Source organism: Lycium barbarum, chromosome 6 (assembly GCF_019175385.1).
Source record: "Lycium barbarum isolate Lr01 chromosome 6, ASM1917538v2, whole genome shotgun sequence".
In the NCBI taxonomy this organism is placed as follows: Eukaryota; Viridiplantae; Streptophyta; class Magnoliopsida; order Solanales; family Solanaceae; genus Lycium; species Lycium barbarum.
The window spans coordinates 55,227,548-55,250,764 of record NC_083342.1 but is presented as its reverse complement, the minus strand read 5'-3'; the positions used below and the strand labels follow the sequence as shown (position 1 = coordinate 55,250,764).

General features: G+C 39.5%; 1 long non-coding RNA gene across 1 annotated transcript; it reads right to left on the bottom strand.

Moving 5' to 3' along the window:
* Positions 1-14,340: 14,340 nt before the first annotated feature.
* LOC132599723 (uncharacterized) lies at positions 14,341-17,289 on the bottom strand. The gene is made up of 3 exons (XR_009566970.1): positions 17,113-17,289; positions 16,604-16,679; positions 14,341-14,584 (listed from the first exon to the last, which is right to left on the bottom strand). It is a non-coding gene; the product is annotated as an uncharacterized LOC132599723 (long non-coding RNA).
* Between the last annotated feature and the right edge of the window lie 5,928 nt (positions 17,290-23,217).

Below are 23,217 nucleotides of genomic sequence, written 5' to 3'. Positions count from 1 at the left end.
TGGATCTTTGAACTAGGTGGGGGGAATATATATTTGTAATATAGGGACCGAGTCTTACGTAGAATACCTATGTATCCCTTCGCGGGAAATCAGGAACTTTCGTAGTTTAGTGAACATAAAATCAAGACTCTCCTACTTGATGGCCAAGTGCGTTCTAGCGGGTAAGATCCGCTTCATGATCTTAATCTCCTTGTCCCTCGAACAGGAGTACGTACCCAGGCGGTATTCCTTTGCCTTTTTTCGAGATGCTCTCAAGATAACGTTTCATCTCAGTAGTCTCCCTGGGCGGGCTCTCCGCCGAGTCCATCAACTTATCGGCCTCTCTGATCTTGGCCCTAACAACCTAAATTTTCCTTTCCAAGTATTGAATCGTTCTTTTGATGGCAACATATTCCTGGGTGTTCGTGGCATCCATTCTGACCTTTTGGGGGAAATGTAACTATGGTTAGTACGGGTTTTTAGCTATTTTGGTGTTTTTCTTTGTTTTTCTTTGGGTAGTGGTCGGTACCCGAGATCAATCAAGCATTTAAACGAAACGTATGAAACAAACAAAGCACATATTAAAGCATATACTACTCTTGTTCCTAAGGTTTTTAATCGCTTGAAACATAGATGTGCCATTTGTACCAAACCATTCCCTATAATCATAAGTTTCATTAATAATAATAGTCCTCCCCGAAGGGGTACAAAAAGATAAAGTAAAGACAAATGAATAAAGTGAATCAGCAGAAACGTCCTCCCGTAGCCATTGATGAGGCTCGATCAGTCCTTTCTTTCTTTACCTTCTGGAGAGTAGTCTGGACATGGAGGTGAGCCGATGTTAATACCGCATCCATCAAGAAGCCCTTCTCTGTAAAGTTTATTGGTGCAATGTTATCCATGGTCTTCTTCATCCGGTCATCGAGGCAGTGATAGGTGAATTCCAACTCACGTCTGAAGCTTGCTATGTTATCTTGATCTTTTCCAAATGCCTATCATCCCAATCATCAGCTCTCCTTTGAATTAGACGGGCTCAGATCTTGGCCTTAGAGTCTTTGTCTTGCACATGACTGTAAAGGATAGGCCTAGGAGGGAGAGTGCCTTGTAAGTCGGCCCTTAGCCAATCTTTATATTCATCTTCGCAACCCGGATGAAACCTATCGGGAGCTAAGGTATCGGGACCCCAAGTCATGCGACCGTTCCACTCACGCATACAGTCCCCGGCTCTCAGAGTCCTATCCCCTTCATAATTAATGATGAAATCCCCCATGTTCCTAACTTGGGGTATGATTTGGGTCGTCCCAAATTGCTTTAAGACGCTAGAAGGTGCATAAGGGCGAATCCCTCGAATTCCCATAAGCGGCAAGAACGGACATTTTCTATCCTTGACTACAAATGTGTCGGACACGAAGTCATCAAACATCCATTGAACACCCTTTTCCCTAAGTCTAGAAAAAGTGAAGGTCCAACTCCGCTTGGTTTGATCCCCAAAATTTGGACAGAAGTTAAAGAGGCAGTCTAGAAGGTGCATAAGGGCGAATCCCTTGAAATCCCATAAGCGGCAAGAACCGACATTTTCTACCTTTGACTACAAACGTGACAGACACGAAGTCATCAAAAATCCATTGAACACCCTCTTCCCTAAGTCTAGAAAAAGTGAAAGTCCAACTCCGCTTGGTTTGATTCCCAAAATTCGGACAGAAGTTAAAGAGGCAGTCCTTTTCTGCTGGTTTGCTCAAGTATTGGTTACCCCCGACTTTTGTCATGTGTTTGAGGATCCACCATTTTTGGAGTAGGTTGTATCCTTGGAAGTATTTATAGTTGTTTCTACAAAGGCCTAAGGCTCGGTACATATTGGCTAGGATGATTGGGGTTAGGTCAAAATATTTGGTATCGTCTTAACGGGTTATGCCGTAGAAAATGGCATGGGTGAGTGTGATGACTCAGGTATCTATGGCTATGGACAAATAATTGGGAAAAACCATAAGTCCCAAGAAGCTGATGGCAAAGTCTAAGGGTCGGATGGCTAACCATTTGGCATAGGTTTCAAACTCGCCTCACAAATCTGCTCGGGTTACCGAGTTGTTTGTATAACTCTATTAAGGGTATGGTTGGGCCATGTGCCCAATTGGCATGGGATAGTGAAAGTATTTTGAGTATTTCGGGAGTATGTAGGCTTTTCTGGGATTAGGACATTTTTGTCGGGCTTCTTCCTCCTTTTCAAGCCCAATCTTACACTGATCAAGGCATCCCTCAATTCTTCCAAAGTCGGGGCCATTTCCACATTATGCCCAAAGCAGAAAACCATTCTATCTCGGTCCCAAAACCTATTGATTACCTTTATTAGCTCCTTGAAACCCTTGATCGTCATTATAGAGGTTAGGTTTCCTAGATGGCACGAAATACACTTTCTTTCTTCTAGATTCAGTTGGCCCCACCATTTATGTTGCAAGTCCGGTGTGTCGATAACCATTTCAAGTCGATAGACATCTACAAAAACAAAACTAAGTCTAATCCCCCCCCCCCCTTCCCCGCAAATAGGCAATGGTTTAGCACATAGGCACATTACATATTTCTAATTAGCACATAAATGAGATGCGTTGTTTTTCGGGTCATAGACCGTACTTGACACGGGGTAGTCTTCCTAACGGGTTTAAATATGTCTCAAATATTCAAACCCAAACTATTTTATCATCATATTTGGCTTAGCTCTAACCTAGGCTTATGCAAGAGTGCGTTTTTCGAATCGACCTTGGACCCGACCGGACTACTCGAGGTGAACCGTTGTTAGTTGTTGGGTGACCGCATACCAACTCCGCATTCAACATGTTCCAAAGAAGGTTGTTTCGGGTTTTTTAGTGAACGCAAGAATGCGAGCCCTTTGAAACCATGTTTTTTGCTATGAGTGACGGAGTTTATGATATGAAATGAATTACAGTTTATAATTACGAAGGAATGAAACACTTAAACAAATAATTATAATTTAAATCACATTGTGTTAAAACCCTAATGGTTAGGACCTAGAACATTCCCAGCAGAGTCGCCGTCTGTTACAGTTCACTTTTACGCCGGTGCATAAAAGCTACTAAGAGGTTGTTGGTGCTCTAAATGGATTTTTCGTATTTTTAGAGTCGCCACCTAATTTATTAAAGGAAAATTAGGAAAACCAGGTTAAAAGGGTTTATTCAAGCAAGAGAAAAATTCTTTTTAGACCAGATTTCCAGGTAAGGCTTCTGGTGATCCCCTAGGAAAGGTTTTAAGCACCGTAATATTAAGGATCCGTAGAATACGATTGACCTACGAGCTTCAACGTGTGATTAATGTAATTATTTGCTTAAGGGTGTTTACTTTATCATAAAATGCCATTCTTATCATAAATTAAAAATTTCAGAAAAATTTTCCCTTATGAAAAGGGGTTTTGGTTTCAAATATCCGTATAAGTGTTCAACTCACTTCATTTCCGGACCAAGAAACACTCGGGATTTCTCCCAAGTAGAGTCACTACTATTTTGGCCCCAATGATATGAGTTTAGTTCCTATAGGTTGATATTTCATATATACTAGAGCATTTGTAGTATATCTTTTATATTTGTAATAAATATAAGTATATGGTAGGAAAGTGGGAAAAGTTTTATTAAGTCCAATTTTAGTCCCATTGAAGCTCGATATGTCAAACATAGTCCACACCAAAGCCATCTCACTCTCAAATCTGTCCAAGTATATGTCCTCTTGTTTTTATCCCTTTAGATTGGGCTTATGGCCCAAAATTGTTACACCTCGGAAATTTTTCCGTACTTGTGTGATGAGTAGAACAATGAAGGACTTGAGTGTATGGTGTTTTACTAAGTCGAGAATGGATAATTTTGCATTTTTGGAAATAATAAAGTTGCAGAAAAAATTTCACCCAGTGGTCGTATATGGCACTATACGGCCCGTAAAGTGATTTACGGACCGTATAGTGCAATCGTCTTTCATTGCGTCAAAACTCTCAAGATTCTGTTAAGTGTTAAAATGGTTAAAGACGACCCAGAATACGGCCCGTAAACTGGTTTACAAACCGTAAACCAGGTCGTAAACCACCAGGTCCCTCACCAAGACTTTCTGTAAACGTTGAATATGGTTAAATACGACCAAGTTTACGGCCCGTAAACTGGTTTACGGACCGTAAACCAGGTCGTAAACTGCCATGTCCACCAGCCAAACTTTCTGTTTCTTGGAATGCTTAAATACATCCACAGTGGACGGGCCGTAAATCAGAATACGGTCCGTAAACTGCAATTTACGACCACTGTTCACCCGACGAGAATTCATTAAAGATCAAATTTTGGGATTATTAAAAAGGGTTTGGACTACAATTCAGTTCATTATTCATCAACACAACTCAAGAAACCTCTAGAACATTCCAAATTATTCCGCCACAAGAATTCAAGAGAATCAAAGGGAATATCAAGATCATCACCACTAAATTCATGAAAATAAGTGTAAGAACACATCAAAGGATCTTCTAAATCAAGAAATTCTAAAGAAGGGTGGAACTAGGGTTTTGGCTAAGTGAAGAATTTCAACTCAAGGGTTGTTCAACCAGTATCCAAGGTAAGTTTCATGATCATTCTATGTTGTTTGAAGTATTGAAAAGCTTAGACACTTGAAATGTAGAAGAACATAGAAATGGACCATTACTGAGTGAATAGTGCCATAAATGAATGATAGTGGGATTGAATTATGAATGTTGAAGTGTTGTGAATACAAATACGTTGTAAATGATGCTTACATCATGAAACAAGCATTAAACGCATTAAAATGGAAGGACGAGTCATAAGGCTAATTATGAGGGAAATTGGAGGAAAATAGTGGATTTTGCTAAATGTACGTAAACGACGATTGTGATTTCGATATTGTGAGTAATGCTATGAATGTTGGGAGTTAATATAAAACATGGGAAAAATAGTATAAACAAGAGAAGCGCTGTCCGACTTCTCTTAGAATTAGCGACGCGTTCTTGTAGTTAGTATGCTAATGTTGATATGAATTCTTTATGAAGGTAACGACGCGATATTGAAGGAGAACGAGTGAGCGATATCTTAGCTAAACGACCAAGGTATGTGAGGCTAGTCCCTTCTTTCTGATGGCATGAATCTTGTAGCACGAAATTCCTATTCTCTTCATGAGTTCTTATAGTTCGAAAGGCTAAGAGCCTAACTCCTTAATGTCTATATAAGATGAGGAATACGATATGATGATGCTAGTATAATGATGATGTTAATTATCGCTTACACTCACCTTATGTACTAGTTCCTTCAAGGTGAGGCAGAGTATCAATAGTTGTTCCATAATGGAATTGGGGGATCACGACCTTACGTCACCCCGATAGAGTAAAGTTGATCTTGATCCTTATGCATGTATTACAATGAGATAAGTATTTTATGATGAGTATATTATTATTATGAGCATTTTATGATAAGCATGACATGAGAATTTCACACCGTGCCTAGTTGGCCGGGTAGTCACCGCCAAGGCGGGCAGCTATACGGATACACCATGACCTTCGGGCATGGGCAGACACCACTAGTGGGCGGCATTAGATGGTACCCCGGACGCGGGAGGCCTGGACGCGGGCTAATATTATTTATTATCACACCGTTCCGACATGGACGGGCAGCTTGCATATGATGCATATATGTTATGAGGATGAGTATGAGTAAGATGGCACGCATGATTTCCTTTATGATTATTAGACAGATCCATATATTTCACGTTGATGTTATCACTATGTTGTTGATGTTTTCTTTCATTGTTTATGCTTCTCATACTTAGTACAACATTCGTACTGACGTCCTTTCTTCGGACTCTGTGTTCATGCCCACAGGTAGACAGAGAGGAGAGCTTGGCCCAGATCCTCAGTAGCAGTCAGCTGGTTGAAAGCACTCCATTGTCCGGAGGTGCTTAGGATTATCCTTTTGGTATATATGTATATTTTTGGCACGACGGAGTCTTGTTCCGTCCATGTATATACAGTATGTTAGTAGAGGCTCGTAGATACGCAGTATGGGTTAGATGGTCTCACAAGACGTTTTCATATGCATGTATATTATTTTGATGGCCGAAAGGCAATTGTATATAAGGTATTTATGTTTGTTTAATTATGATTTTCCTACAACTGGTATGTACATTGATAAACGAATATTAAATGAGCAAGATAAGTAGTAGAGTGAGCGGTGCTCGGTAACTAGCTCCGGGTACCCGTCGCGGCCCCTAGTTGGGTCGTGACAGAAGTGGTATCAGAGCAGTTCGTCCTAGGAAATGTCTACGAGCCCTGTCTAGTAGAGTCTTGTTTATGGTGTGTTGCGCGCCACGCTAATAAACAAGAGGCTACAGGGCATTTAGGAAAATGACCATCCTTCTTCTCATGAAATCGTGCGATAGAGCCATGCTTAGGATTATGTTATTCCTAAAAGTGCGTTATGGTTTCAGAAAATGCCGCCAAAAGGAAAAGCTACAGCTGCCCAGAAGGGCAAAGCTATGACAAAGCGGCAGGCGGAAAGAGAGCCTCCGGTAAATGTAGAGGAAAGCGAATCGCAAAGTGAGGCCGCGCCCAATGTAGAAGAGCAGGGAGGAGCCTCAGCTCCGATTCCTCCACCGGGTGCTTCGGGTCAACAAGTGTCCGAGGCCATCCATTTATTGACACAATTGGTTGCCGCTCAGGCCCAACGACAGGATGCGGGTCCAAGGGATCGTTCAGCTAGCACGAGAGCCCGTGACTTTATGGCCTTAAATCCTCCAGAATTCTTTGGGTCAAAGCCAGATGAAGATCCGCAAAATTGTATCGATGAGATGTTGAGGACTTTAGAGATTATCCATGCTTCCAAGACCGAATCCGTGGAGTTGGCTTCTTATAGACTCTGCGATGTGGCGGTGTTATGGTATAAGAATTAGGTGATAACAAGAGGAGAAAATGTTCCACCTCCCGTGTGGCAAGAGTTTGTAGATGCCTTTATTCGTCACTACTTGCCACCCGAAGTCCTCCGAGCTAGAGCGGACAAGTTCCTGAATTTAAAGCAAAGGGGTATGAGTGCCCGAGAGTATAGCATGCAATTCAACTCATTGGCCTGATATGCTCCGACTATGGTCGCCGACATGGGAGACAGGATCTATAGATTTGTGAGTGGTCTGGGGCCACATTTGTACAGAGATTGTTTGACGGCCTCCTTGCAAGACGGGATGGATATTTCCCGGATACAGGCCCATGCTCAGAATCTCGAGGAACGACAACGACAGCAAGGAAGTGATCGTGATGGTGACAGAAGACAAGGTAAGAGGGCTAGATCTGTGGGAGAGAACAGTGAGTATAGAGAGGGATCGAGACAGACACATCCCAGGCACTTAGGTCAGTCCGCGACTAGTGCGCCTCCAGATTCTCAGACGGAAGGTTCGATCGCTCTTTCCAGTCAGGGTAGGGTCAGAGTTCGAGGGCCCCAAGTTCTCAGTATCAGGGAGATGTTAGTAAGAGGAGACCTCCAGTACCGCGGTGTAGCCAGTGTGGCAAATTACATTCCGGACGGTGTCGTCAGGGTTCGGATGCTTGTTATGCTTGCGGGCAAGTTGGTCACATGATGAGAAATTGCCCCTCAGCGAGGGATAGAGCAGGGACTCAGCCTACAGGTTCAGCAGCGAGTTCTTCTTCAGCACGCCCGACAGCACAGACTCCTCAGACTACAGCAGGTAGAGGCAGATGTAGAGGGGGAGCATCTACTTCAGGTGTTGTTTAGCCCCGTGTGTATGCTTTAGCTGGGAGACAGGATCTCGAGTCTTCCCCAGATGTTGTCACAGGTACCCTGACTATATTTTCCCATGACGTATATGCTCTGATTGATCCAGGTTCTACCTTATCATATATTACTCTGTATATTGCTGATTGTGTTGAGGTGAGACTCGAGCCAATTAAACCTTTCGAAGTATTCACTCCGGTTGGTGATCCTGTAATAGCGAGGCAAGTATATAAGAACTGTGTAGTCATTATACGTGATCGTCAGACCAAGGGTGATTTGATTGAACTTGAGATGATAGATTTTGACGTAATTATTGGTATGGACTGGTTGGCGTCATGCTATGCTAATGTTTGTTGCCGGACAAAGGTAGTTCGATTCAAATTTCTGGGAGAACCCATACTCGAGTGGAAGGGTAATACAGTTTCCCCAAAGGGTAGGTTTATTTCCTACCTTAAGGAGAGAAAGATGATAGCCAAGGGTTATATTTGTCATCTAGTTCGGGTTCATGACACGGAAGCGGAAGTGACAACTTTCCAGTATGTCCCAGTAGTGAATGAATTCCCAGATGTGTTTCCCGACGAGTTACCAGGCCTTCCTCCAGAAAGGGAAATCGATTTTGCTATTGATGTAGTATCCAACACAGAGCCTATTTCTATTCCTCCCTATCGAATGGCTCCAGCAGAGTTGAAAGAGCTAAAGGCACAGTTGAAAGACTTACTCGAGAAGGGTTTTATTAGACCCAGTTCATCACCGTGGGGAGCACCGGTCTTGTTCGTGCGAAATAAAGATGGGTCGCTACGAATGTGTATCGATTATAGACAGTTGAACAAGGTGACTGTGAAGAACAGATATCCCCTTCCCAGAATCGACGACTTGTTCGATCAATTACAAGGTGCTAAGTGGTTTTCTAAGATAGACCTAAGATCGGGTTATCATCAAGTGAGGATCAGAGAAGAAGACATTCCCAAGACAGCCTTCAGAACGAGGTACGGCCATTACGAGTTCCGAGTGATGTCGTTTGGGTTGACAAACGCCCCGGCGGTGTTCATGAATTTAATGAATAATGTGTTCAGGCCATTCTTGCATCTTTTTGTGATAGTGTTTATCGATGATATCCTGTTATATTCTCGCACAGAGTCAGAACATGCAGATCATCTAAGAATTGTTCTTAGCGTTCTTCGAGATCGGGAATTGTATGCAAAGTTTTCGAAGTGTGAGTTTTGGCTAAAATCAGTGGCATTTATAGGGCATGTTATTTCAGAGGATGGTATCCGAGTTGACACTCAGAAAATAGAAGCTGTGAAGACTTGGCCAAGGCCTACGACACCTACGGAAGTTCGTAGTTTTCTTGGGTTAGCAGGATATTACAGGAGATTTGTAGAGGGCTTCTCATCTATTTCAGCCCCATTGACGAAGTTAACTCAGAAGTTGGCTAAATTCCAGTGGAATGATGCCTGTGAGTGTAGTTTCGAAGAGTTGAAAAACAGGTTGACCTCAGCGCCAGTGCTAACACTTCCAGAAGGGTGCGATGGCTATGTCGTATATTGTGATGCCTCCGGTGTGGGAATAGGATGCGTATTAATGCAGCATGGGAGAGTCATTGCATATGCCTCGAGACAGTTGTGAAGGCATGAACAGAATTATCCGACTCGTGATCTCGAATTGGCCGCGGTTATCCATGCCTTAAAAATATGGAGGCACTACTTGTATGGTGTACGTGTTGACATCTATACGGATCACAAAAGCCTCCAATATATTTTCAAATAGAAGGAGTTGAACCTGCGGCAAAGGCGATGGTTAGAATTACTAAAGGATTACGATGTGAACATTCTATATCATCCAGGGAAGGCTAATGTAGTGGCAGATGCACTTAGCCGCCGATTGATGGGTAGTTTATGTGGAGTTCCTACGGAAAAGCAGGAAATGGTTCGTGAGCTCCATCAACTAGCAAGTCTCGACGTACGTGCGACTGATGCAGGAGATGCAAGTATTAGCATCAATGACCCCACAGTTTCATCATTGAATCTAGAGGTGAAGGAACGGCAATATGAGGATTCCCAGCTAAGTCATTATCGAGATCTAGCTCACGAAAAAGAAAAGTCTCCATTCGAAGTTTCCATAGAAGGGGTCCTTAGATATCGGGGCAGGTTATGCGTACCGGATGTGGCAAACTTACGCCAACAGATTTTAGAGAAAGCACATTATTCCCGGTATTCTATTCATCCAGGTGCAACCAAGATGTACCACGACCTTAAGTTGCTATATTGGTGGGATGGCATGAAGCGAGACATAGCAGGGTTTGTAGCCCAATGTCCAAATTGTCAGCAAGTGAAAGTCGAACATCAAAATCCAGGACGTTTATTGCAAGCAATGGAAATTCCTATGTGGAAATGGTAAGAAATTAATATTGATTTTGTGGTAGGATTACCCCGTACGCGAGGGAAGTATGATTCTATATGGGCGATCGTGGACAGGCTCACAAAAGCAGCTCATTTTCTCCCCGTCAGGACTATGTATTCAGCGGAAGACTATGCTAAATTGTATCTCAAGGAGATTGTACGACTTCATGGTATTCCTTTGGCCATTATCGCGGATAGTGGGGCGCAGTTAACAGCCAAGTTCTGGAAGTCCTTTCAAGAAGGTCTAGGTACTCGAGTTAAGCTCAGCACGACGTTCCACCCACAGACCGACGGGCAAGCCGAGCGCACTATTCAGACCTTAGAAGATATGCTACGAGCATGTGTGCTGGACTTCGGTGGTAGTTGGGACGAGCATTTGCCTCTTATTTAATTTGCCTATAATAACAGCTATCATTCCAGTATCCAAATGGCCCCGTATGAAGCCTTATATGGAAGAAAATGTAGATCTCTAATTGGATGGTTTGAAACCGGAGAAGTACAATTGATAGGCCCCGACTTAGTCCAACAAGCAGTTAAAAAGGTTAAAGTGATTCGAGACCGACTGTTAACAGCTCAAAGTCGCCAAAAGTCTTATGCGGACAACCGCCGACGGGATTTAGAATTTCAAGCTAATGACTGGGTATTCCTGAAAGTTTCACCAATGAAGGGAGTAATGAGGTTCGGCAAAAAGGGGAAATTGAGTCTAAGATACATTGGACCTTATCGAATCATCCGCAAGGTGGGAAGAGTAGCCTATGAGTTGGACTTGCCTTCAGAGCTCGAATCTGTACACCCAGTATTCCATGTTTCGATGCTCCGCAAGTGTATTGGAGACCCCACGAGGATTGTTCCGATTGATGATGTACAAGTGACAGAGAAGTTGACATACGAAGAAGTGCCCATTGCCATTTTTGATAGACAAGTGCGAAGGCTTCGGAATAAAAAGGTTGCTTCAGTCAAAGTGCTATGGCGGAACAATAATCGGGAAGAAATGACTTGGGAAGCGGAGGAAAAGATGAAATCTATGTACCCCCATTTGTTCCAATCCCCAGAAGAGATTCAAAATGAGACGTCGACGATATGAGGTATGAATGTTTTAATTTTATGTTTTTGGTCGTGTGTGGCCATAAATGTGTTGATATTGTGACATAGCCCTGTGAGGCGATGATATTATGGGTCGTTGTGGTAAATTGGTAGTGCCAAATTACAAAGGGAACTCTGGCGAAAATTTTCTAGAATCCCCGAGTGTCGAACATTCGAGGACGAATGTTCCAAAAGGGGGGAAGAATGTTACACCTCGGAAATTTTTCCGTACTTGTGTGATGAGTAGAACAATGAAGGACTTGAGTGTATGGTGTTTTACTAAGTCGAGAATGGCTAATTTTGCATTTTTGGATATAATAAAGTTGCAGAAAATTTTTCACCCAGTGGTCGTATATGGCACTATACGGCCCGTAAAGTGATTTATGGACCGTATAGTGCAATCGTCTTTCATTGCGTCAAAAATCTCAAGATTTGTTAAGTGTTGAAATGGTTAAAGACGACCCAGAATACGGTCCGTAAACTGGTTTACGGACCGTAAACCAGGTCGTAAACCACCAGGTCCCTCAGCCAAGACTTTCTGTAAACGTTGAATATGGTAAAATACGACCCAGTTTACGGCCCGTAAACCAGGTCGTAAACTGCCATGTCCACCAACCAAACTTTTTGTTTCTTGGAATGCTTAAATACGTCCACAGTAGTCGGGCCGTAAATCAGAATACGGTCCGTAAACTGCAATTTACGACCACTGTTCACCCGACGAGAATTCATTAAAGATCAAATTTTGGGATTATTAAAAAGGGCTTGGACTACAATTCAGTTCATTATTCATCAACACAACTCAAGAAACCTCTAGAACATTCCAAATTATTCCTCCACAAGAATTCAAGAGAATCAAAGGGAATATCAAGATAATCACCACTAAATTCATGAAAATAAGTGTAAGAAGACATCAAAGGATCTTCTAAATCAAGAAATTCTAAAGAAGGGTGGAACTAGGGTTTTGGCTAAGTGAAGAATTTCAACTCAAGGATTGTTCAACCACTATCCAAGGTAAGTTTCATGATCATTCTATGTTGTTTGAAGTATTGAAAAGCTTAGACACTTGAAATGTAGAAGAACATAGAAATGGACCATTACTGAGTGAATAGTGCCATAAATGAATGATAGTGGGATTGAATTATGAATGTTGAAGTGTTGTGAATACAAATACGTTGTAAATGTTGTTTACATCATGAAACAAGCATTAAACACATGAAAATGCAAAGACGAGTCATAAGGCTAATTATGAGGGAAATTGGAGGAAAATGGTGGATTTTGCTAAATGTACGTAAACGACGATTGTGATTTCGATATTGTGAGTAATGCTATGAATGTTGGGAATTAATATAAAACATGGGAAAAATAGTATAAACAAGAGAAGCGCTGTCCGACTTCTCTTAGAATTAGCGACGCGTTCTTGTAGTTAGTATGCTAATGTTGATATGAATTCTTTATGAAGGTAACGACGCGATATTGAAGTAGAACGAGTGAGCGATATCTTAGCTAAACGACCAAGGTATGTGAGGCTAGTACCTTCTTTCTGATGGCATGAATCTTGTAGCACGAAATTCCTATTCTCTTCATGAGTTCTTATAGTCCGGAAGGCTAAGAGCCTAACTCCTTAATGTCTATATAAGATGAGGAATACGATATGATGATGCTAGTATAATGATGATGTTAATTATCGCTTACACTCACCTTATGTACTAGTTCCTTCAAGGTGAGGCAGAGTATCAATAGTTGTTCCATAATGGAATCGGGGGATCACGACCTTACGTCACCCCGATAGAGTAAAGTTGATCTTGAGCCTTATGCATGTATTACAATGAGATAAGTATTTTATGATGAGTATATTATTATTATGAGCATTTTATGATAAGCATGACATGAGCATTTCACACCGTGCCTAGTTGGCCGGGCAGTCACCGCCAAGGCGGGCAGCTATACAGATACACCATGACCTTCGGGCATGGGCAGACACCACTAGTGGGCGGCATGAGATGGTACCCCGGACGCGGGAGGCCTGGACGCGGGCTAATATTGTTGATTATCACACCGTTCCGACATGGACGGGCAGCTTGCATATGATGCATATATGTTATGAGGATGAGTATGAGTAAGATGGCACGCATGATTTCCTTTATGATTATCAGACAGATCCAGATATTTCACGTTGATGTTATCACTATGTTGTTGATGTTTTCTTTCATTGTTTATGCTTCTCATACTCAGTACAACATTCGTACTGACGTCCTTTCTTTGAACGCTGTGTTCATGCCCACAGGTAGACAGAGAGGAGAGCTTGGCCCAGATCCTCAGTAGCAGTCAGCTGGTTGAAAGCACTCCATTGTCCGGAGGTGCTTAGGATTATCCTTTTGGTATATATGTATATTTTGGGCACGACGGAGTCTTGTTCCGTCCATGTATATACAGTATGTTAGTAGAGGCTCGTAGATACGCAGTATGGGTTAGATGGTCTCACAAGACGTTTTCATGTGCATGTATATTATTTTGATGGCTGAAAGGAAATTGTATATAAGGTATTTATTATTGTTTAATTATGATTTTCCTACAACTGGTATGTAAATTTATAAAATAATATTAAATGGGCAAGATAAGTAGTAGAGTGAACGGTGCTCGGTAACTAGCTCCGGGTACCCGTCGCGACCCCTAGTTGGGTCGTGACAAAAATACTTTAAAACATTTTGTAAGAAATACAAGTCCCAATTCAGTCTTATAATGTTTCAGCTTAAAAGAGATTCTGAATTTTTAAGTTACAAGAGTTAGTCCAAATCTGTAAAACATTTTCCTTCCAATTTGATTGAGTCCAAGTTGGTCCTTTTGATCTCAAAGTGGACTTGAGGCCCAAAAGAGATTCGTCATGTTTCCAGGTTCTTAAAAGGGGCAGAAGGCCCAAAATGTTACTTAACCTCATTTTTAAAATCGTTTAGGCTGAACTATACATCCAAACCAGTTTCAGTCTTAAGGAATTTTATAGTTAGTTGCTGATTTCATGCATAATTTAGAGAATTAAGGGAGTTTTGAAAATAGTTTTGGCGACTTCCTAATAATACTAGAGTATTTCCTAAGTTCTAAGAATATAAAGGGTTTCAATATTTTACACATTTGTTTACATATACAATATATACACACATGGCATATAAGATAAAAGGAGAAGGAAACGGATGAGAATTGAACTGGTGGGCCTACCCAAAACCCACCAATGACCATTTTTACCCATGGATGGGCCTTCGTAATATTAGCTTATTTTACTTCTCTTCAGACTTGATCAAAGAAAGAATGTTGGGCCTCAGGCTAAACAGGTTTCGTGCAGAGGAAATCGGCCGAAGTGACCCGCTGTATTTTCACATGCAAACACAAAGGGGGAAAAAAGGAAATTTGAGGTTAGAAAGTAACTAGGCCTTAACTACTTGCTTAACATAAACCAATTATACACATATGCAAATTATTCAAACAAACATACAATGTTTTTTTCACATATATTAAGGCAGTGATCACGCGCAAAGAGGAATTCATCCCAAATCATAAGCACAAAGAAAAGGATCAGAAAACAAACAAACCCAATTGCAGTAGAGTAAACAACAATCAAATATGGCCCAGCCAGAAACAAACTAATCATAATATAGAAGGCAAGTCCAAACATAGAGAATAAATGAACAAGGACCAAGCCCAAATCAGATACAATTACATAGCAATTCTAAACCCACATAGGTGATATACCATATTGATACTGAATATACAAGTTCCTATATACCAAAGGTACACAGCAAATGTGTATATTGGGTATATTTAGGTATATTCCTTGTATATTTAAACCGGAATCAACACTTAAATTCAGAGAAAACTATGCGTTGTTCTACTTGGTGTTTTATAATGCTTCATTTAAAGGGTACAAAGACAGATTTTAAATGAAGAAAAAAGGAGAGTTACCAGATATGCTATGCATAGTATACAGAATTCAGAAGACCAACAAGTGCAGTGATGTGCCATTTTAAAAAGAAAACATTTTTAAACAGCAGTGATAATGCTTTGCAGGTTTACATTGAGTATTTAAGACAGCATGTAAGGCATCAAAAAAGATCTTGAGTCAGGGAAAAGAAAAGGGGGTCAATGCACACTAAACAAATCAAGGTAGAACTAGGTGAGCAAAAGAGCACACAAACATTCACAAACCATAATATTGAGGACTTAAGAAGTCAAGTAGACTGGATTCAAGGCCAAAATCCTATATGCAAATCTAAATTTTATCTTGTCCTCTTACATGTAGACTCATTATGTTATTGACACATAACAGACACCATTAGGCATAACAGAACATCTAACAGACTTAATACAGACTCAACCAAAATAGTGATGTTGAATATGAGTTCCATTTCAGCCAATGGAAGTGTTTAACAAGTTCAAAGATTATATCACATTCAAACATAGAAAATTAACTTATCATCGCATATTCTGGAAAGTTTGACACATAGACTAAATTCTTATATCAATATTTCCAAAGTTCAAGCTTAGACCCACTATAACCAGACCAGCATGTGACCAATTAACCATCATTTGTCCAATAAACACATGAGATGAACTTAACAAGACATCACACTAGGCCTACATTACTTAAACTTCATTTTTTATCAACACATGGGTATATGCAGGCCTAAGAGAGTTAAAACATGCTCATACATGGTATCTTATAGATGGCAGGCTGACAGTATATCAATCATACAACAACAGGCAAACAAATATAGTTAATCAATTCTACATGAATCGAACAACAAGCTAGACATGCCATACTCACTTATTAACTAACATAAACTTAAGCCTAGTTTGAAATCAGGTCAGAACTTCCTCTTAACCATCTTGTATCACATCAGATTAGCTAGTCAATCAATCAAACGAGTCTTATTACTTGTCACAGACAACCTACAGTTCATTTAATCGACCTTAATTCAATTAATCATGTCTATATGAACACACTAGCCAATTGATGCATTAATAAGTCAAACCTGTTACTAGACTACACAAGCATATTGAGAGCACAAACTAAGCTTAAGAAAAGTAATATCTAAACATGGCTTAAGATTGAGCTAATACCATGATAAGGCTAGTCTATAAAGACTAAGCTACCAACTCAACAGGAAATCAAATCTAAATCAGAAACTAAAACAAGTAGCTTACACATATAAGCATGGTTAAGCAGGAATTAAACATACATAAATATTCCTAAGCTAATACCTAATAATCCAAACTAAGTAGGAATAGAAATCAACACATACAAACATGACTAGACTAACAATTTAGCACACATAAGTAGTAAGCAAATAAAAATACCTAAAGATAGCTATAAAGAAAAGAAATTACCTCTCATGAGCGCAGCCAACGGTCCAGATTGAACTTGGAAGATCCTTGCTTCCTTAACCCCAATGCTCAAGCCACACTAAAACAAATAAAATATTTAAAAATTTAACTTAACTCAAAAAATTAAAGTTTCAAGGCAAACTATGCCAAAACGTAAGAAATTCGAGTTTTTGTGAATATATTTGATATTCTATGTGTCCCCCTCTGTAAAAATGGTAGAAATGGGGTTCTTTATATAGAACCCCCAAAATTCCCAAACACTAGCCCCAAATCAATGTGGGACTTCCAACAAATTTCTTGGAATAAACCTTGTTTAAACAATCAAGGGTCACGATTTAAGATGAAAAATTCATGAAAGGCTCGATTGGAAGAATTCGCAACGGATCCTGTTGGTTTTGGACCAACCAAAGGGATTTGAGAGTTCAAATTCACCTTGAGACAAATCCAATAATGGGATTTGTAGTCGTTGACCCCAATTAATTAGAAAAAGTAAAAAGGGAAGAGAGATATACCGCGTTTGGGTCATGTTTGATGAGAGAGGGGTGAAGCATTAAATGCTTTTGCTCGATCTGGCTATACCAGACCTAGTAAAGCGTAGTACGCCTGTAAACATATCAGAAATTGCAATAGTGACTTAAGAGAGAGGCCATCGCCTCTAGGTGGCGCTAGGGTTTCTCGAAAACCCTAGCTTTTGAATGAAAAGGACCAAAAGGGTGCGTTTGGGTGAAGGGTGGGGTTTATATATTTTTTGCCAACTGGGTCGGGTCTGGTCATATTATGGGCTGGGCTCGGCCAACTAAAAATGAGTGAAACTGGAGGGGCCCAATTCATATATGTGTATACATGATATACATATGTGTCTATGTGTATATGTATACACATGTGTCTATCTGTGTATATATTTACATATGCGGAGGAGGTCAAATATTCAAATTTAACAGATAGCCATATTTCAAAGCTGTCACTTAATTAACATTTCAAATATAGCCGAATTTATTTTAACTAATCAAATAAAGGATAATTTTGCAAATATGACCTTAATTGATTTAGACCTTGAAATTGGCTAATTTAATTACAACCATAATTAACTATAATCAATTGTTTCCATTTGTAGATGCAATTAATCACATAACAAATAATTTTCAAATATAACCATAATTTAAGTATCTAACAAATATTGATTAGTTCAAAAATGGCAAATGCAGATTGATTATGCAAGGTAAGATACTAAGGGCTTGTCACGACCCGACTAGGGGCCATGACGGGTACCCGGGGCTATCCACTGAGCACCGCTCATTCTGCTACTTATCATACTCGTTAAACGTTCATTCATCAAATTCATACTCAAATCATAGGAAAATCGTTTTTCATTTGGAAACATAATTACCTCTATATACATAAGCCCTTCGGCTATCAAAATAATATACACATACATATATAGATATATATATATATATATATAAACGCTTATCAAAATCGTGAGACCATACTACCCATACATACGAATCTATGAGCCTATACTAGAGTACTAGACATATGGACGGGACAGGACCCCATCGTGCCCAAAACATACATCTACATACAATAGTATCTCAATGGCACCTCCGGAATAATGGAGTGCTTTCAACACTCTGCTTATCGACTTCTACAAATCTATGTCTCCTCCCTGCTTACCTGTGGGGATCAACACAGCGTCCAAAGAAAACGGATGTCAGTACGAATATTATACTGAGTATATAAGGCATGAATGAGATGAACATAATAGAGAATCATAGGACAAGAGATGAAGACATAACCTGCGTAACTTTTAAAGGATGATACCTTTCATGCCTATATCATCTATTATAATGGTACATGTATCATCATAGCTCATACACAATAAACGTTATCCGTATACGGCCACGTAGTGGCTTGACAATATCCCATACATATTTTTCGGGCTTTTCCTACATATATCATATTCACATCTATATCATGTACATATCCATATCATGAGCTTTATGACTTCTAGACTTAGATTCATCACCGATATCGTCGTATTCGTAACGTATCTCTTTTATTTATCTCATATGAAGTTCTTTATACTCGTACATTCATAGTTCCCAATATGTAGGAAAATCATAGAGAGATAGGAGGATTCATACCATATGATTCATGCTTTAGAAAGAAAGGACTAGCCTTACATACCTCTTTCGTTTAACAATTTCCATCGCTTGGTTGTTCTCCTTCAATGCTCACGTTTCTACCTTCAAGAGAATTCGCATTCACATTAGCTAATCGATTACATGAACGTGCTTACTAAATATACGTCCATACCTACGGTCCGTATCTTTTGTACGGTCTGTATAATCGACCGTACAATCCACAGTTTTTTGAAAATCATTTTCGTCGACTCGTTTGATCTCCAATGCTTATGGAACCTTCTTGACACTTGTTTATCACTTCATTAACAATCTAGGGGATGTTATAACTCTTCTCCAAAGCATCATCAAGTCATCGTTAATTCGTTATTTATAAATCCTTTCTGATACATCTCGTATGTCTTGCCTCCTCTTGGAAACTTTCTTCTCTTACTTCGAATGTCTTTGAAATCTCATTTAGAATCATCGAATGTTATTTCTTACCCATCAAAACATTGCATACGTCGCGCCCTTCGTCAGTCTATTCACTATGCATGAACGAAAAATTTTCTGAGGTGTAACATTCTTCCCCCCTTAGGAACATTCGTCCGCGAATGTTAAGCTATCCGGGATTCTATGAAAATTTTGCCATATATTTTCCTTCAACTGACCCGGATTATCATGACCACACTATTCTTTCTTACCTCTTACTCTTCCCTTTTCTTTTGTACCCATTTGGTTTCATTGGTGACGCATAAATACTTGCAAGTTACATAATCGTTCTTGCGTGATTCGTGTACATACATATCTATACATATACAAGTATCCACATCCGTATCCGTATTCATAATCGTACTCATTTACTTTTCGTATCCATAGTCATATTCTTATGCATATCATTTACATAGCATGCCCGACCAGGAAGGTTCGGTGTTTCGCATGCTCGACGCTGGCTAGGCTCGGTGATTACATATACTAAAACTCTTTTGTCTATCCGTAGTAACTTATCTCGTCATACTCTCTTTCTTCCTTTATTTTTCCCTTGATTATCATATCTTATGTTCTACTATAGAAACTTTAAGTCTCTTCCTTCATTGTCACTTATAAATAGCAATATCATTAACAACGACTCTATCGTTAGTGCCTTTTCCTCCATTCTAGTATCACATCGCCATCCTTTGCAATACCCATTGATTTATTTGCTCTCAATGTCACGTGGTTCAAGGTCTTCATGAATGATCTCCCGTACAGTCTCAGATGCTTGCTCAATTCGTGTTCATTCATTTACTAGTCATTAGACTCATTTCTCACTCTTTTTTTTATAGGCTATATCTATCGCATCTTAGAGTCCATCATTTCAATCTCTACACTCATATTCTCTTTACTCGCTTTCCCCCTTTAAGGGTTTTACTTGTACCATTCTCAAATCTGTTGCCCCACCTTCAAATCTTGAATTTATATATCCCTTACTATACTACATCTCATTTATTCTGTTTCCCATAATTTATAACTACGATAATTCATGTGGGAGGTCTTAACATACTCATCTTGCAGTTTTGTAATCAAGTAATACAACCGGCATAACAATCCGAACAAGAATGTATTTTACTTAGCTCATTTGGTAGTTATATGTCAATGTGTAAATCCGCTCCAATTCAAAAAATTTTGCCCCATAGGGATGCCCACAAGAGTAGTAGGTATAGTTATCCACACCCTCCATATAATGTCACTTGCCCTCTTCTTCGGTGCTCAAAATTCACTTGTAACGTCATTTTTATTTTCCAGGACCTAAGTCTCATGCGCAACTAATACTCCTTATGCATCATACTCTTTTACTCTTGTTTTGCACTCAACATTAGTTTCAAAACCAATCATGATCATATTGCGTTTGTCATTGGTGATAGCTTTATGCTATCATTTTATCGTCGTACGGTAGACTTCATAACCCATGATCATCTTTCCTTTTCAACTTATTACTTCATATACTCTAATCGTTCTAACTTGGTATAGGATATTCGTAGGAGATGCATCTTCCTTTAATCGTAACACGACTACTTCTTAAGCGCGCGTACTTGGCGGAGCATTTCCTTCTCTTTCTAATCACATTCTTGTTCTTTTACATTCCTTCCTTCTCAATTTATCTTATTTCCTTCTGTTTTATAATAAATCCTCGATTCTTTACACGAGGAACCCTATTCTAAACTTAGCATCGCTTTGTCCTTTAGAATATACTACCTCTGTACAATCCATTCTTCGCATCAAAACTTATCCTGTTCATTCTGATCATCCCCTCTCATCCTTATTGTGTTTCTCCTTTTCTAACAATCGTCCTATTTCGTTATTCATCTTTCTGTAGTCTTGATCTTTTACATCCAGCTAAAGATATCACGTATACCCTTGATTATACAAATCACAAACTACTACTACTTTACCATATCACATTTCCCTAATTTCGTTTCAAGTTGACTCCCCCCCTTTATCATTGCTTGCTATCATTTCTGTCATTGAGGAACCTCTATACTGGACTTCCCCTTAACAAGGTCTTATAAGCTTTCTCATCTACTGCCCCATGGTTCGCTTGTTGGTTTCACACTTGCATACACTCTCTATTCATACAGAACATGTCACATCTTTAGGCGTTTCCTCGCTACACTTTGTATTGCAATTCTTGTTACGTTCTCATTATACCTTGATAATAACCAATTCTATAGGGTGACACTTCTCGATCTCATTCATAATTCCGCTTATGACATAGAATAAACCTCATGAAGTAAGCATACTCAACCTGTTACTCGTTTTCTGATTATTCCTATTTCACTTACCACATAAGTCATCTCACCAACGTATTCACATTCATTATAACCCTTCATATTCATAGCTCCGTCTCCTGACGCTGCTGCTTTATTTTGCTAATAAACTTATTGTTATATCCCGTGTTTTCGCACATTTGGAAAATTAGAAATAATCTTGACTTTTAAGAAGTAAGGCCATAATTGATTCTAATTAACACAGGAGTTGTTTATGAAAGAATATTAATGTGGAAATGTCGAGGAAGGCCAAGGGCAAAAAAAATTGGAATTTCGGAAATTAGTTTCGGGAATTACAAAATAAATTTATATCCAATTGGGCTCACAAAAATGGAAAGAAAAATGAGGCCCAAGAAGTTGAGGGTGGCCGGCCATGGACTTGGTCTTGGCCCAAGTCCATATAGTTGATCATGTGACTAAGCATGTGATCAACTAATATAAAGGGGGCCAATGTTCATGAAAATTCAAGAAACAAAAAGAAACATTGAAGAACACCCCACAAGGAGGCTCTCGGCTGAAACCCTTAGGAAAAAAAATAATCTAAGTCCTTCAATCTTCTTCTTAAAATCTTGTTCTTCTTGTATTGGTAGCAAGTTCAAGACGCTCTCCGACGTGATATAATTGGTTTAGCGAGGGGGCGACGTTTGCGGCAAGATTGAAGTTTGAAGAAGATGTAAGAATTTATCCCTTATTATTGTGTTATGAAGTATTGTTTGTGTTGTAGCATGTAGAAATGAGTTGAAATTTATGTGGTATTCTAGTTGTGTGTATGATAGAATTCATATGGAGAATGAAAGTTGAATAAATTTGGTTGAAGTTGAAATATAGGGGTTTGGCCGTGTGGTATGGTGTTGGAAGGATGCCAATGAATTAATTTTGTTTAATGTGTTAGTTGTGTTATTGTGATGCTTGCAACGTAAATGAAGATAAAATGGTATAAGTTTGTTTTGAAATGGAATGTAGAAGCTTATGTCGTTTTAGTACGATCTTACGACATTGCGAAAATGAAGTTGTTGGTTGCAAGTCATGATGATTATTGATGAATTTGGAAGATGAAAACATGTCATGAATATGTATGCCAAAGATTAGAAGTTTTGAATGAGTTATGACTTCGGCGGAAAGTTCGTATATTATGTATATCGTGTGTATAATTTAAGGAAACGATATGAAACGCTTCTAAACTATGTTGTGATGATCTAGTTTGATAATGAATGTGAAATCATTGAAATTGGTTTGGAAATTGAAGTTGAAATGAAGATAATGGCATTATGTCGGCAAGTAGAACTAGTGTTGCCATATTGTGTTTCTTATGTTTGTTGTTGATGTTGATGTTGTTGTTTGGGTTGTTGTTGATGATTGTGAGCCGAGTTAAGTTCTCGGGGGTGCTATATGTATAGGGGAAGTGCTGCCAAAATTTCGGTAGACAAATATGAGTTGAATTGAATTCGTAGCATCTATAGCTTACAATTGGTAAATGTGACCATTTGCAGATTTTCGACGAAACGGAGAGTGAGCTTGGATAGGCTTAAAAAGCTCCAAAGGGATGTAAAGCTACCCCGATCCTTCTTTTGACATGCCTAAGTGTATTAGGATCGAATTCGGGCCTCGAAAGACTTTCTGCCCCTCGGAATCCGCAAGTGAAAATATCACTTTTTCTTTCAGTAAGATTGAACTCTTTTGGTATGTTTTC